The following is a 13,362-nucleotide window of genomic DNA, read 5'->3' on the forward strand; positions in this document are numbered from 1 at the left end:
TATCAAACTTGGCAGTGTAAACAGTAAGACAATCAGATATTACATGCCTCCTGATGTGATGCAGTATGAAGTACACACCATCTCCCATGAAGTATTTTTGCCAAAAACATATAAACTTTACATTGAAGTCCAGTTTATAGGACACACAGAGAATCAGAGAACAAGCTAAGTGATGCCATATGGAAACAACTTGACAAATCTACAATGTAGAACATGTTGCAAATTGACTAGTCTGGTCTCTTCAAAAGTTGATACTAAAAGAGGTGGGGCACTGCAGAATGTTCTAGATTAAGAGACACTTAGAGACATACCAAATGCAAGGTATGATACTTGACAGGATCTTGGTTTTAATAAGAAAATCTAGGGACTTCCCTGGTGGTCCAGTGGTAAAGAATTCGCCTTAGATGAGGGTTCAATCCCTGGTCAGGGAACTAAGATCCCACATGCCACAGGGCAGCTAAGCCTGCATGCCACAACTACTGAGCTTGCATGCCTCAATGAGAGAGCCCATGTGCTGCAAACTACAGAGCCCATGCGCCCTGGAGTTCATGCGAGGTAACTAGAGAAAACCTACATGCCACAACTAGAGAGAAGCCCACAAAGCCCACACGTCGCAACAAAGACCTGAAGCAGGGAGAAAAAAGAAAAGGAAAAAAAGAAGAAAGAAGAAAGAAAGGAAGAAAGAGAGAGAGAGAAGGAAAGAGAGAGAGGAGAGAGAGAGAGAGAGAGAGAGAGAGAGAGAGAGAGAGAGAGAGAGAAAGAAAGAAAGAAAGAAAGAAAGAAAGAAAGAAAGAAAGAAAGAAAGAAAGAAAAAGGAAATCTACCAAAGATATTATTAAAGAAATTTCAGCTGGACTGGATATTAGATAATATTAAGGAATTACTATTAATCTTGTTAGGTGTGGGGCTTCCCTGGTGGCTCAGTTGTTAAGAATCCGCCTGCCAATGCAGGGGACACGGGTTTGAGCCCTGGTCTGGGAAGATCCCACATGCCACAGAGCAACTAAGCCCATGTGCCACAACTACTGAAGCCCGCACGCCTAGAGCCCATGCTCCACAACAAGAGAAGCCAAGGCAATGAGAAGCCTGCACACTGCAATGAAGACTAGCCCCTACTCTCTGGAACTAGAGAAAGCCCATGTGCAGCAACGAAGACCCAATGCAGCCAATAAACAAGTAAATAAATAAATTTATTTAAAAAAAATCTTGTTAGGTGTGATAATGGTATTGTGGTTGAACAGAAAATTGTCCTTGTTTGGAGAAGCAATTGTACTAGTTTTCTATGGCTACCGTAGCAAATTACCACAAACAGTGGTTTAAACAGTACAAATTTATTACCCTACTGTCTGTAAGTCAGAAGTCTAAAATGGATCTCACTGGACCAAATTCAGGGCATCACTGGGCTTCCTACATTCCTCCTGCAGTCTCTGGAGGAGTATCTATTTTTGTGCCTTTTCCAGCTAGAGACCACCTGCTTTCCTTGGCTCATGGCCATTTCTCCATTTTCAAAGCCATCAATGTTGGGCCCACTCCTCATATTGCCGTCTTTCTGACGTTCTTTTGCCTTTCTCCATTTTAAGGACCCTTGTGATTACACTGGACACACCTGGATAACCCAGAATATTATCTATATTTAAAGGTGAGCTGATTAGCAACCTTATTAATTCCATCTGCTGTATTAATTTCCCTTTGCCATGAAACTGAACATATTCATTGGTTCTGGGGATTAGGATGTGGACACTTTGGGGAAAGGGGCATTATTCTGCCTGACCCTGCAATCTTAAGTATTTAGAGGAAATGTCTAAAACTTACTTCAAAATGATTCAGCAAAAAATATGTTACCTATCAATGAAGCAAATATGGCAAAATATTCATTGTTGACTCAAGACAGTAGTTACAGAGCTGTTCATTGTACTATTCTTTGGTTTTTTTCTACACATTTAAAATTTTTCAATTTTTTAAAAAATTGAAAAATTTAGATTGTTCTAATTAAAACAAAAAAGATAAGCAGAACAGAACAGACTCCTTTTTCAAAAGGAGATCTTTCATACATCAAAGCAAGATCCTTTTTGACCCAACTCCTAGAATCATGGAAATAAAATCAAGAATAAACAAATGGGACCTCATGAAACTCAAAAGCTTTTTGCACAGCGAAAGAAACCATAAACAAGACAAGAAGACAACCCTCAGAATGGGAGAAAATACTTGCCAACGAAGCAACGGACAAAAGATTAATCTCCAAAATATACAAGCAGCTCATGCAGCTTAATACCAAAAAAGCAAATAACCCAATCCACAAATGGGCAGAAGACCTAAACAGACGTTTCTCCAAAGAAGACATACAGATGGCCAATAAACACATGAAAAGAGGCTCGATATCACTAATCATCAGAGAAATGCAAGTCAAAGCCACAATGAGGTATCACCTCACACTGGTCAGAATGGCCATCATCAAAAAATCTAGAACAATAAATGTTGGAGAGGGTGTGGAGAAAAGGGAACTCTCCTGCACTGTTGGTGGGAATGTGAGTTAGTACAGCCACTATGGAAAACAGTTTGGAGGTTCCTTAAAAAACTAAAAATAGAACTACCATATGATCCAGTAATCCCACTACTGGGCATATACCCAGAGAAAACCATAATCCAAAAAGAAACATGTACCATAATGTACACTGCAGCACTTACAATAGCCAGGACATGGAAGCAACCTCAATGCCCGCCCATCAACAGATGAATGGATAAAGAAGATGTGGCACATATACACAATGGAATATTACTCAGCCATAAAAAGGAATGAAATGGAGCTATATGTAATGAGGTGGATAGACCTAGAGTCTGTCATACAGAGTGAAGTAAGCCAGAAAGAGAAAAATAAATATTGTATGCTAATTCATCTATACGGAATCTAAAAAAAAAAAATTGTACTGATGAACCCAGTGACAGGGCAAGAATAAGGATGCAGAGAATGGACTGGAGGACATGGGGTTGGGGGGGGGGGGCGGGGGGGCAAAGGGGAAGCTGGGACCAAGTGAGAGAGTAGCACAGACATATAAAGACTACCAACTGTAAAATAGTTAGTGGGAAGTTGCTGTGTAACAAAGGGAGATAAACTCGATGATGGGTGATGCCTTAGAGGGCCAGGACAGGGAGAGCAGGAGGGAGGGGATGTGGGGATGTATGTATAAATACAGCTGATTCACTTTGGTGTACCTCAAAAGCTGGTAAAAGAGTGTAAAGCAATTATATTCCAATAAAGAGCTTAAAAAATAAAAAACAGAAAAATAAATAAATAAAAAGAAAAAATAGAAAAAAGAAAAAAAAAAAAAAAAAGGAGGTCTTTAACCTGACTACAGAGAACAGGAAAGTAATGTGGATATATATAATATGGACAGTGTGAAACATTCAACAGAGCAGCACTGTTAAGGTGAAATGCATGTAGACTTCCTGATACTATGGATATGGTTACCAGCTGGGCTGGTTAGGGATTAAGTTGTTCTTTACATGCAGATGACAGGATCCCACCTGAAGAGTGAGATCATTCTGAGTTAGTTATCACAGTTCTACTAACTGCCTTGGAAAAAAGACACATCAGATAAGAAATCTGGACTCCTCATGTCTTGCTTTTATATTTGAAAAGGAATAAACAGTATGTTTTATAACTTTTTATAAATATAACTTAAAAAAATATATATACATACATGCATAGCTCTGACTTGCCTTTGCTACAGTGTCCTTTCATAGAACAAAGATTCCCTTTTCAACTGCAGGCACTAATAAAACTAGTTGCACGTGATAAAATTTTCATGTTAATAAAATATGTAAAGATTAGTCACCAAATCCACTATATTCCTCTATTCAAGTACAAAAGTAGAGTGGTAAAGTACGATATAGGGAGAATTCAGACTATAGAAGTCTATGGGGTTCAGAACGGGATAGTCCTAGTAAATAAATCCTTATGACAGTTATAAATAGGAAGTGCTGAAATCATCACCCCTTCTTACATTTTTGGGGGGGGGGGAGGTAAAAATGTATTTTCCCCCACTTTATGTCTTGGCACTAGTGATATATGCATAGATTATCTATCCACCACTTTCCTACCTTAACAGACACCAAATTACTGAGCAAGTTTCTAAGTGATTACTTTTATACTTGAAAAAATGATATGCTCATGTCAATACAATTATTTTAGTTTTTTAAAAAAGACAAGTGTCTAACATGCAGTTTACATATATGACAATTCTGCATTAACACTGAAAGTAGATTACACAAGTTTTAAAAACACACTAGTTATTTTCAAACAGCAAAATGACAATGATCTACAACTACAGTTTAAGGCATATCAGCATATTTAAGAAATAGACAAAGTTCTAATGCTGTTCACAGCTTAATCTTCAATTTATTTTAAAAATTCCCTTCTTACATTTTTAAGAAGAGCCAATTCTTGGTTTGCTTTCTGCCACTGGGAGTTATCAATCAGCCACAGGTCTACCAAGACCTGTTCACTTTCATGTAATATTTTAAATAACTCCAAATTAGAGAATCCAACAACACAGAAAGAAGGTTGGAGGAAATGAGAACCTCTACCTCAATGAAGGGATCAAGTGAAGATTCTCCTGAAATCATTTAAACAGTTCTGAAGCACCTAATATGTACATAGTAGTAAGAAATACAAGTAATTAAAGGATGAATTCAAGGATCATAACAGTAATTGAGAAACCTGGAGATGTGTTTACCCTCAGAACAGAAGTGACCTATTAATAAGAATGTTATAATGTGGGTGACTTCAAGAACAGAATAATCTAGGTCTCAGAGTAGATAGCGGATTTCTTCCTCCTTCTTGCAAGATTCTTCTTGCTTCTGCCACATGAGTTACACAAATGTGAGGAGATATCCTTTCCTCTATCAATCTTATTCTTTCTCTTGTATTCCATATTTATAATAGATATCATTCCTTTAATCAAGTTAGAAACTCTAAAGTCATGAGATGACACCTTCCTACTTCACTCATTCAAACAATTTTTTCACAGGTTCTAACATACGTAATTTCCTCTATTTTAACCTCTGAGATCAGGCTGTGTCTTATAATCAATGGCATCTAACAACTGATAGTATTTCTTCTTTCTAATTGGTTCATAAAATACTGATACATCTTAAAATCAATGGCATCTTCACATCTGCAACAACATGGATAGACCTAGAGATTACTGTATTAAGTACAGTAAGTCAGAGAAAGACAAATATGATATGATATCACTAATATGTGGAATCTAAAGTATGACACAAATGAACTTATTTACAAAACAGGAACAGACTCACAGACATAGAAAACAAATTTAAGGTTAACAAAGGGGAAAGGGGGTGGGGGAGGGATGGATTAGGAGTTTGGGATTAGCAGATACAAACTATTATATATAAAAGAGATAACTAGGTCCTACTATATTCAATATACTGTAATAAACCATAATGGAAAATAAAATGAAAAAGAATACATATATATGTATAACTGAATCACTTTGCTGTATACCAGAAACTAACACAACATTGTAAATCAACTATACTTCAATTTAAAAACAAGTATCAATGGCATCTTTGATTCTATGAAGTACAACATTTAGGAAATGTCTAACATTTATTATTAGCATTTTTCTAGGCACTGAGGATACAACACTGAACAAAGTCTCTATCCTCATGGACTTATTCTAGTAGGAAAAAGAAACAAACAAGTAAGTAATATGGGCAGGTAAAGTAGTGATAAGTACCTTGAAAAAAGTTAAGCATGAAAAGGGGACAGAGTGTCAGATGGGGGGAAGAGACTATTCTTAAAAGCACAGTTAGGAAAATACTACCTAAAAAGGTAACATTTGAGCTAAATCCTGAGTTAAGTGGAAAGTGCATATATGGGGGAGAGAATATAAAAGGTAGAGAAAAAAAAGCAAGAATGCTGCTTGAGATAGAATGGTGCTTAGTATATGCTAGAAATAGTAAAAAGGTAAAGATGAAGTGCCATATCCAACAGGGAGAGTGGCAAGAAATGAGGTAGGAGAGGTAATCCAGGGGCCAAAAGCAAGTATCAGGATATGTCTTGAAAGAAGAGCCAACAGAAATGTTGGTGTACTGGATGTGAAGTATGAGGGAAAAATAGTCAAGGATGACTCCAGGGCTGTTATAAATAATGATGCCTTTTATGAAAATGGTGAATAATGGCATGTTTGGAGTGAAAAATGAAAAGCATAGTTCTAACATGTAAAGTTTGAAATGCCTATCAGACACAACTCTAGAATTAAGAGGAGATGTTTGGCTGAAGATACAAATTCAGGAGTCATAAACATACAGACAGAATTTAAAGTCATGGGGATAGACAGAATCATTTAAGAAGTGAATGCAAACAGCAAGGAGGTATGAGGGCTGAGCTTTGGGGTACCCCAACATTTATAAATTGATAAGCATACCTAACAAGTAAGACTGAATAGCGGTCTGTGAGGTAGGAAGAAAACCAGGAGAGCCTGGTGTCCTGGAAAGCCAAGTGCCCTTCCCCCCTCCCAAGTCTAAATATCTCTAAAAGATCTAAATATCTCTGGAGTCTCTTCTTTCTTTCCAACTTTCCTGCCATCCCTTAATATCATTTTTTCTCTCCTAATCTATAGCAAATATTATAAAAGATTTTGTGGCCTCAGTCTCTAAGGTCCTCCCCCCGCCCCTAGCCTTCATCTTCCATATAGCCAGAAAAGTGATCTTTAAAAGGAAAAAAAATCTAATCTTATCATCCCACCCTCAATATCAGACTTTCCATTATCTACAACACCAGCACACAGGTCCCTACATCATCTCGTCTCAATTTACCTTCGCAACCTTATCTTCTACTACTCCTGCCCTCAAGTATTTCATGCGCTAGGCACACCAACATATTCTTTCACGCTTCCAAACTTATCTGTGTGCTATTTTCTTTCCCAAGTAAATCCGCCAACTCTTACTTTAAGGCTACACAAAGGCATTTCTTTTATAAATAGGTGAAATATGTTCTGGTTTGCATGGGACAGTCCCAACTTATACCTAGTGTCCCCTCCTGATGATTAACAATGTTCTTTCACCTTTAACAGTGTCTCATTTTAGAGGCTAAATTAGATGTTCTCAAACCATTTTGAACATGTCAGTACCTGTCTCATTAGTGAATTACTTGTCCTTTTCCCTTAAAAAAACTGTGAGCTCTCAGAGGTCAGGAACCTTATATGTTATTCATTTTATCTCTTGCACCTAACCTGTTCATAAAAGGCAGTCAAAAATTCCTGGTTTCAAGGAACTCTCTCTCTTGCGAACACTCTGAGAAGAGGAGGTAGTCAGAGGAGAGAAAGGGTATGGTGCTGGGCAGCAAGCCTCAGACTGGAAGCCAGTTGGGAGAAGGGGTGATCTGCTCCAGGATTAACAGCAAAGGACCCATACACCAGGATGACAAGAAATTCCAACTCAAAAGAGAGCCTGCCTCCAAAATGTTTCCAATCTATTAGAGAAATGTTACATACTTTCAAAAAGTTCCTATCTCAGGCATTACATAGAAACATTCCAAAATTACATATTTTAAAATATAAGCATGCCACCAGAGTTCAGAAAAAGACTGCACAAGTCTAGGAAAATGTTAATGAAGCTGGAATTTAATCAGCTCAGCATACTGCCAACCTTATGTGGCAAATATATAACTGAATAGTAAGCTCCTTGCCATATATCTCTATATCTCTAGTTGCTAACAATGTCCCTGCACAATAATATGTTCAATAAGTGTTTCTGACGATTAATATAACTTACATTAGTATTTTTGGTTTGCAATGTACTTTTACATACCTTACACTGTATATGAGAATAACATCCCTATAAGATAGGTAGAGTAGTAAAACTGTCTCAATTTTATAAGTGAAGAAATCAGGCTTCCTGGGATTTGTAGAAGAGACTAGGTTTCTCGTTTGCCAGTTTCAACAGAAACTCATCTTCATTTTCTGAAGAACAATGCTACTCAAAGTGTGGTCCACAGACTGGTGGTGGTCCATATGAACTGTTACCACTCTGCAACAAGTTAAGCATAGAGGATGAGAGCAGGGATTTAGAAACTTCTGTTTTAATCTGACAAGAGTAATTTTATGCCTGTTGAATCTAACAATAAAAAACACTGGGCTGGGGCTTCCTAGGTGGCACAGTGGTTAAGAATCCACCTGCCAATGCAGGGGACACGGGTTCCATCCCTGCTCCAGGAAGATTTCACATGCCGCAGATCAATGAAGCCCGTGCACCACAACTACTGAGCCTGCGCTTTAGAGCACATGAACCACAACTATTGAGCCCATGTGCTGCAACTACTGAAGCCCACATGCCTAGAGCCCGTGCTCCGCAACAAGAGAAGCCACGGCAATGGGGAGCCCGAGCTACCACAACAAAGAGTAGCCCCCACTCACTGCAACTAAAAGAAAGCCCGCGCACAGCAAAAAAAGACCCAACACAGCCAACAAAATAAATAAATAAATAAATAAATAAATTTATAAAAAACCCCAAAAAACACTGGGCTGGAATTTGGATATCTTTTTTTTATCCCCCTTTTCCAGTAATTCATCTCACTATATTTACAAAAGTATTGGTCCATGCTATATTAGAAAATAAAAAAAAAAAACAATTGGTCCTTCACCACAGAAGGTTTGGAGAAATATCACTGTAGAAGGCAATGTAGACCAATGTGTCACTCATGGATGGAACTCAATAAATTTAATTTTGTCATTTCTTTTACTTTAAATCCATGTTTCTCTAAGTATCATTTTAGACCCTACAGCAGAATTACTTCAGATATGTGTTTAAAATGCATCCTCCCTGGGCCATTTCAAAGTGATGAACTGGAATTTCTCAGTGAGGAGCCAAGGAATCTGAATTTTATGTTTTCCTGGAGATTATTAGGTACTCTATATAGTTTAAGAATGACTGCCCTAAATTTTCACAAAAGAAAGAGGCAACTAAGTAATCTAGGGAGTATATAATTAAATAAAGGAATAGGAGTTAGCCACATTTTCCCAACCTCCTTCAGAACTTACCTATAACTCTCCATTTTTCTTTGGGCAAAGTAGAGAAAAAGTAGGCTCCCCTTAGGAATACTATAAAAATAATACTTAAAAGAAGAAAACAAAAATTTTTTTTTCATATTTTACACCAGGGCACTAACAACAAGGGGCAGTAGGAAAGAAGTTTTGAATGGTTCTGATCTTTCACACTGCTTTGAAAAACATGATCTCTTAGGTACACTTTATACACACATACTCAGGAGATAAACCATACTCTTCTCAGATAAACCATTTTTCAAGCAACACATTCATCACACAAATCTGAAAACAGTTGGGAGAAAGTGTACTTCAATGGGAAGAGAAGCAACATGGTATGTATTGGGGGCAAAGGGGCAGGGGAAATAGGAGAAAGGAGAATAACATTTCAGTGAGGCTAAATATCAAAACTCTGGGCTAAGAACCACAAACACTCCTATGAAGTCCATATTATCCCCATCCTATGAATGAAGTAATTGAGACTTAGAAAGACTAAAAAAACCTGTCCACAGTCATACAATACATAGGTGAGTCATGATTAAAACCTGCCACTATACCAAGGAAGTGGGTTTCAACGCTCATGCCAACTTCATTTTATTGATGGTGGTCACCTGTAACATTCTGTTCCATCAGTAAAGACTTTTATTCAATTATTGTCTGCCATAGCACAACATATGAAAATAGCAGCACACATACAAACTAAACATTTACCATACACACACTCACATAATCAGACTAGTAAAATCAGAGGTATTTGAGTTCAGTGGACTGTGAGGGTAACCATTTTTGTACTTTGAGGAAACAAGAGCTGGGAGGCAGTCATGAAAGGGAAACAGCAGTGATCTGTAAGCCTTAGGAAAGTCTCACAAAAGTTTCTCCAGAATATCCCTCAAGGATATTCTTAGCTCTGTATACTATACCAGTCATAACAAAGAAGGGAGAATGTTATAAGTAGCAGCCTAGCCAGATATTTATTCCGCAAAGAGTAGGTCTAATTTTCTGTAATGAAAATTCTTGTACTTTAAAGGGATAAACATAACCATACAAATAAATTCTATCTCAGCGGGGCTTCAGAGATTGGTAGGCTCACGCCCACTACTTGCAAATCTAAACTGAATGAATGGCCATCTGACTTCCACCAAACCGGAAGCAAATTGTACTTTCAGGTCCTGGCAAAGATCACAGAGCAATGGTTCTGTTCTGTACATCTCCAACCTACCCTAATGCAAACCAGATAGATGAACTCCTTCCAAGCTATCTAATGCTCCCTACTGCCAATCATTTCCAACAATTAACTCTGCACTTTTCCTAGGATGGAACCTCTCTATTTCAGTTCCCTAAAGGAACTTAAACACATACAAACCAAACTGCAAAACAAAGTCCTCGAATGAGGGTAAAAGCCCCTAAGGAAAAACAAAATGGCTATGGAATATGTTAGATGCTACAAAGAGTGAAATTATCTCCTAACGTACCATTTTATTGGATCATCTTAGAAGTTGCTTCCACACAGTCCTAGAGGTTAACAATCTCTGGAATTCAACATTTGATGGAATAGAAAAGGTTGCAGACAAGGGCTTGAGAAGAGTATGCATCAATCAGAATATCTGAGCTCTCATTAAAAGGAGGTTGGGACTTCCCTGGTGGTGCAGTGGTTAAGAATCCACCTGTCAATGCAGGGGACACAGGTTCGAGCCCTGGTCTGGGAAGGTCCCACATGCCTCGGAGCAACTAAGCCCGTGCGCCACAATTATTGAGGCTGCACTCTAGAGCCAACGAGCCACAACTATTGAGCCCACATTCCACAATGACTGAAGCCTGTGCGCCTGGAGCCTATGCTCCACAACAAAAGAAGCCATCGCAATGAGAAGCCTGCACACTGCAGCGAAGAGTAGCCCTCGCTCACCCAACTAGAGAAAGCCTGCGTGCAGCAACAAAGACCCAACTCAGCCAATAAATAAGTAAATAAATAAATAAATTTACTTACAGGAGGTTTAGATAACAGGAAACCAAGAGAGACCACTCTGATTGCTGTATAGGACAAAAACACACAGGACATATCATACCTTAAAGTGTTTATTATACTACAATACATTTACAATATATCTAGCAGTATTATCAACCACAGGTTAGAAATAAACCTGACACAACTACAGAAGACACTGGTGAATTACTACAAATACCACTAAAGCATCAAGCCTGGAAAGAAAGAAGCTGAGATCCAAAGAAATCACAATTCACTTTTAACAACTTTCTGCTGAGTCAAGACTTATTTCTCCAAATTAAAGGTGCAAAAATTACATATATGACATAATTAGAATTTGTCTTAAGCTCTTCTTAGGTAGGACATCATGGGTCCTACTTAAACTGATTTACATTGAAAACAAAGGCACATTAACCCTTTCACCTAAATCCTGATTTATTTTTCCAACATAGTATGCATTTTGTTATTGTCTTCCTCCTTCATTCACTAACTTATAAACATTATGGACTGAGGTATTTGTCTGCTTTGTTCACTGTTATATCCCCAGTTCTGAGATAAGTCCCTGGAACTTAAAAAAAAAAAAAAAATCATTCAATGATTATCTGTTAGATGAATAACTGAACCCTTCATCTGCATGCTGTTTTGGTAGGGGACAAGGGAGCAAATGAGACGGAGCAAATGCCACACAATTCTAACTTCAAGAGCAGAACTGATTCATTTCTGCTATTTCAGGATTATTCAGCCTTCTTACTAGATGGAGACATTTGATGATTATTCTCTATATAAACATGTTCCCATTTCTAAACCAAGAAGCCTCAACCCCCATACAATATCCCCACCCTATTCTAGGTGGTCAGCTAAGTTTTGGCTTCCCATTTTTCATTTGGGTTTGTAGGCCAAGGAGGTGAGTGGATATACCATACAACTGCCACCTCCTGGGGTCACATTAGATAAAGTTAAGGATCACATACCCATATATGGGTAATTAATACCAGGGCACCAAGAACCCCTAAAATAATTTTTGTGACTATGATTTAAAGTGGGAAAATAACAACACAGAGCATCATCAACAGAGAATAACCTTAAGACCCTTACAGCAGGAGAACAGCTTCTCAGCTGGCTTCTTGCAGCTTCAATTTATCATATAAATCTGATAGGCCTTCTTGCAATATAATACCTTCCACTATTACTTACTACCTGGCCCCCTTTACTCTGCCCTCCTAACCAAATTATTCTGTCCCAATCTTCCAAAAGACAGTCTCACTTCTATATATACATATAGTACTCTCCTAGACTTTCCCCTGCCACATTTCTAAGTAAATTCCTGTTCTTTATCTGATAAAACATATTCCCTAGTTAATTAAACCTATCCAAGTATTCTTTCAATGTCTTAAATATTATTTATTTATTTATGGCTGCATCAGGTTTTAGTTGTGGTATTCAGGCTCTTCGGTTGTGGCGCACGGGCTTCTCTCTAATTGTGGCTCTCAGGCTCCAGAGCATGCAGGCTCAGTAGCTGTGGCGTGCAGGCTTAGCTGCCCTGCAGCATGTGGGATCTTAGTTCCCTGACCAGGGATTGGAACCAGAGACCCCTGCATTGGAAGGCGGATCTGAACCACTGGACCACCACGGAAGTCCTTTCCCAATGTCTTGATATCGTTGTTCACTGCCCATCAAAATTAACTCCCCCCTCCTTCCATAGTAATGGAAAAACTGGCTACCTAGCTGTTCTGCTCACTACATTTCCTAGCCTCCCTTGGTGATTGTTAGGCCAAATTCTTGCCAATGGAATACAGAGGAAGTGATGTATGCTACTTTCAGCCTAAGAACTGTAAGAAAAAGTAGGCAAACTCTTTCATGTTTTTTCTCCTTCCTATTGGTTGCAAAACAGTTTCAAACCCTAGAAGTTGATCCCCCGCTAGTAGTATCAGCATCTCTTGGGAATTTGTTGGATATACAAACTCTCGTGCCCCATTCCAAACCTATGAATCAGAAATTCTGGGGATAGGGATTAAGAACTGTGTTTTATGTTTTAACAGGCCTTCCAGGTGACTCTGATGCACACTAAATTATAAGAACCATTGTTCTGGACTCCCCTGGGAGCGCAATGGTTAAGAATCCACTTGCCAATGCAAGGGACATGAGTTCGACCTCCAGTCCAGGAAGATCCCACACGCCTTGGAGCAACATTAAGACTCCAAAGAGATTTTGCTTGTAGGCTATAACTATCAACAGTCACCATATTAGAAATTAAAACATAACTTTAAAAATAGTAATTCATTAGGGCTTCCTAGGTGGCGCAGTGGTTAAGAATCC

At 38.4% G+C, this 13,362-nt stretch overlaps 1 protein-coding gene across 4 annotated transcripts in view; it reads right to left on the reverse strand.

Annotated features, from left to right (window-relative positions):
• The window catches only part of GATAD2B (GATA zinc finger domain containing 2B), an 87,193-nt gene that overhangs the window by 35,168 nt on the left and 38,663 nt on the right, over window positions 1-13,362 (reverse strand). For 2 of the 4 annotated variants that reach the window (XM_057725080.1, XM_057725071.1), the window contains exon 2: window positions 11,050-11,093. The exons of the other annotated variants lie outside the window; for them this stretch is intronic. The gene's annotated coding sequence lies outside the window, so the exon portion shown is untranslated. The remainder of the gene's footprint in view (window positions 1-11,049; window positions 11,094-13,362) is intronic. 4 annotated transcript variants of the gene reach the window in all.

The sequence above is a fragment of the Hippopotamus amphibius genome, chromosome 1 (assembly GCF_030028045.1).
Source record: "Hippopotamus amphibius kiboko isolate mHipAmp2 chromosome 1, mHipAmp2.hap2, whole genome shotgun sequence".
Classification (NCBI taxonomy): Eukaryota; Metazoa; Chordata; class Mammalia; order Artiodactyla; family Hippopotamidae; genus Hippopotamus; species Hippopotamus amphibius.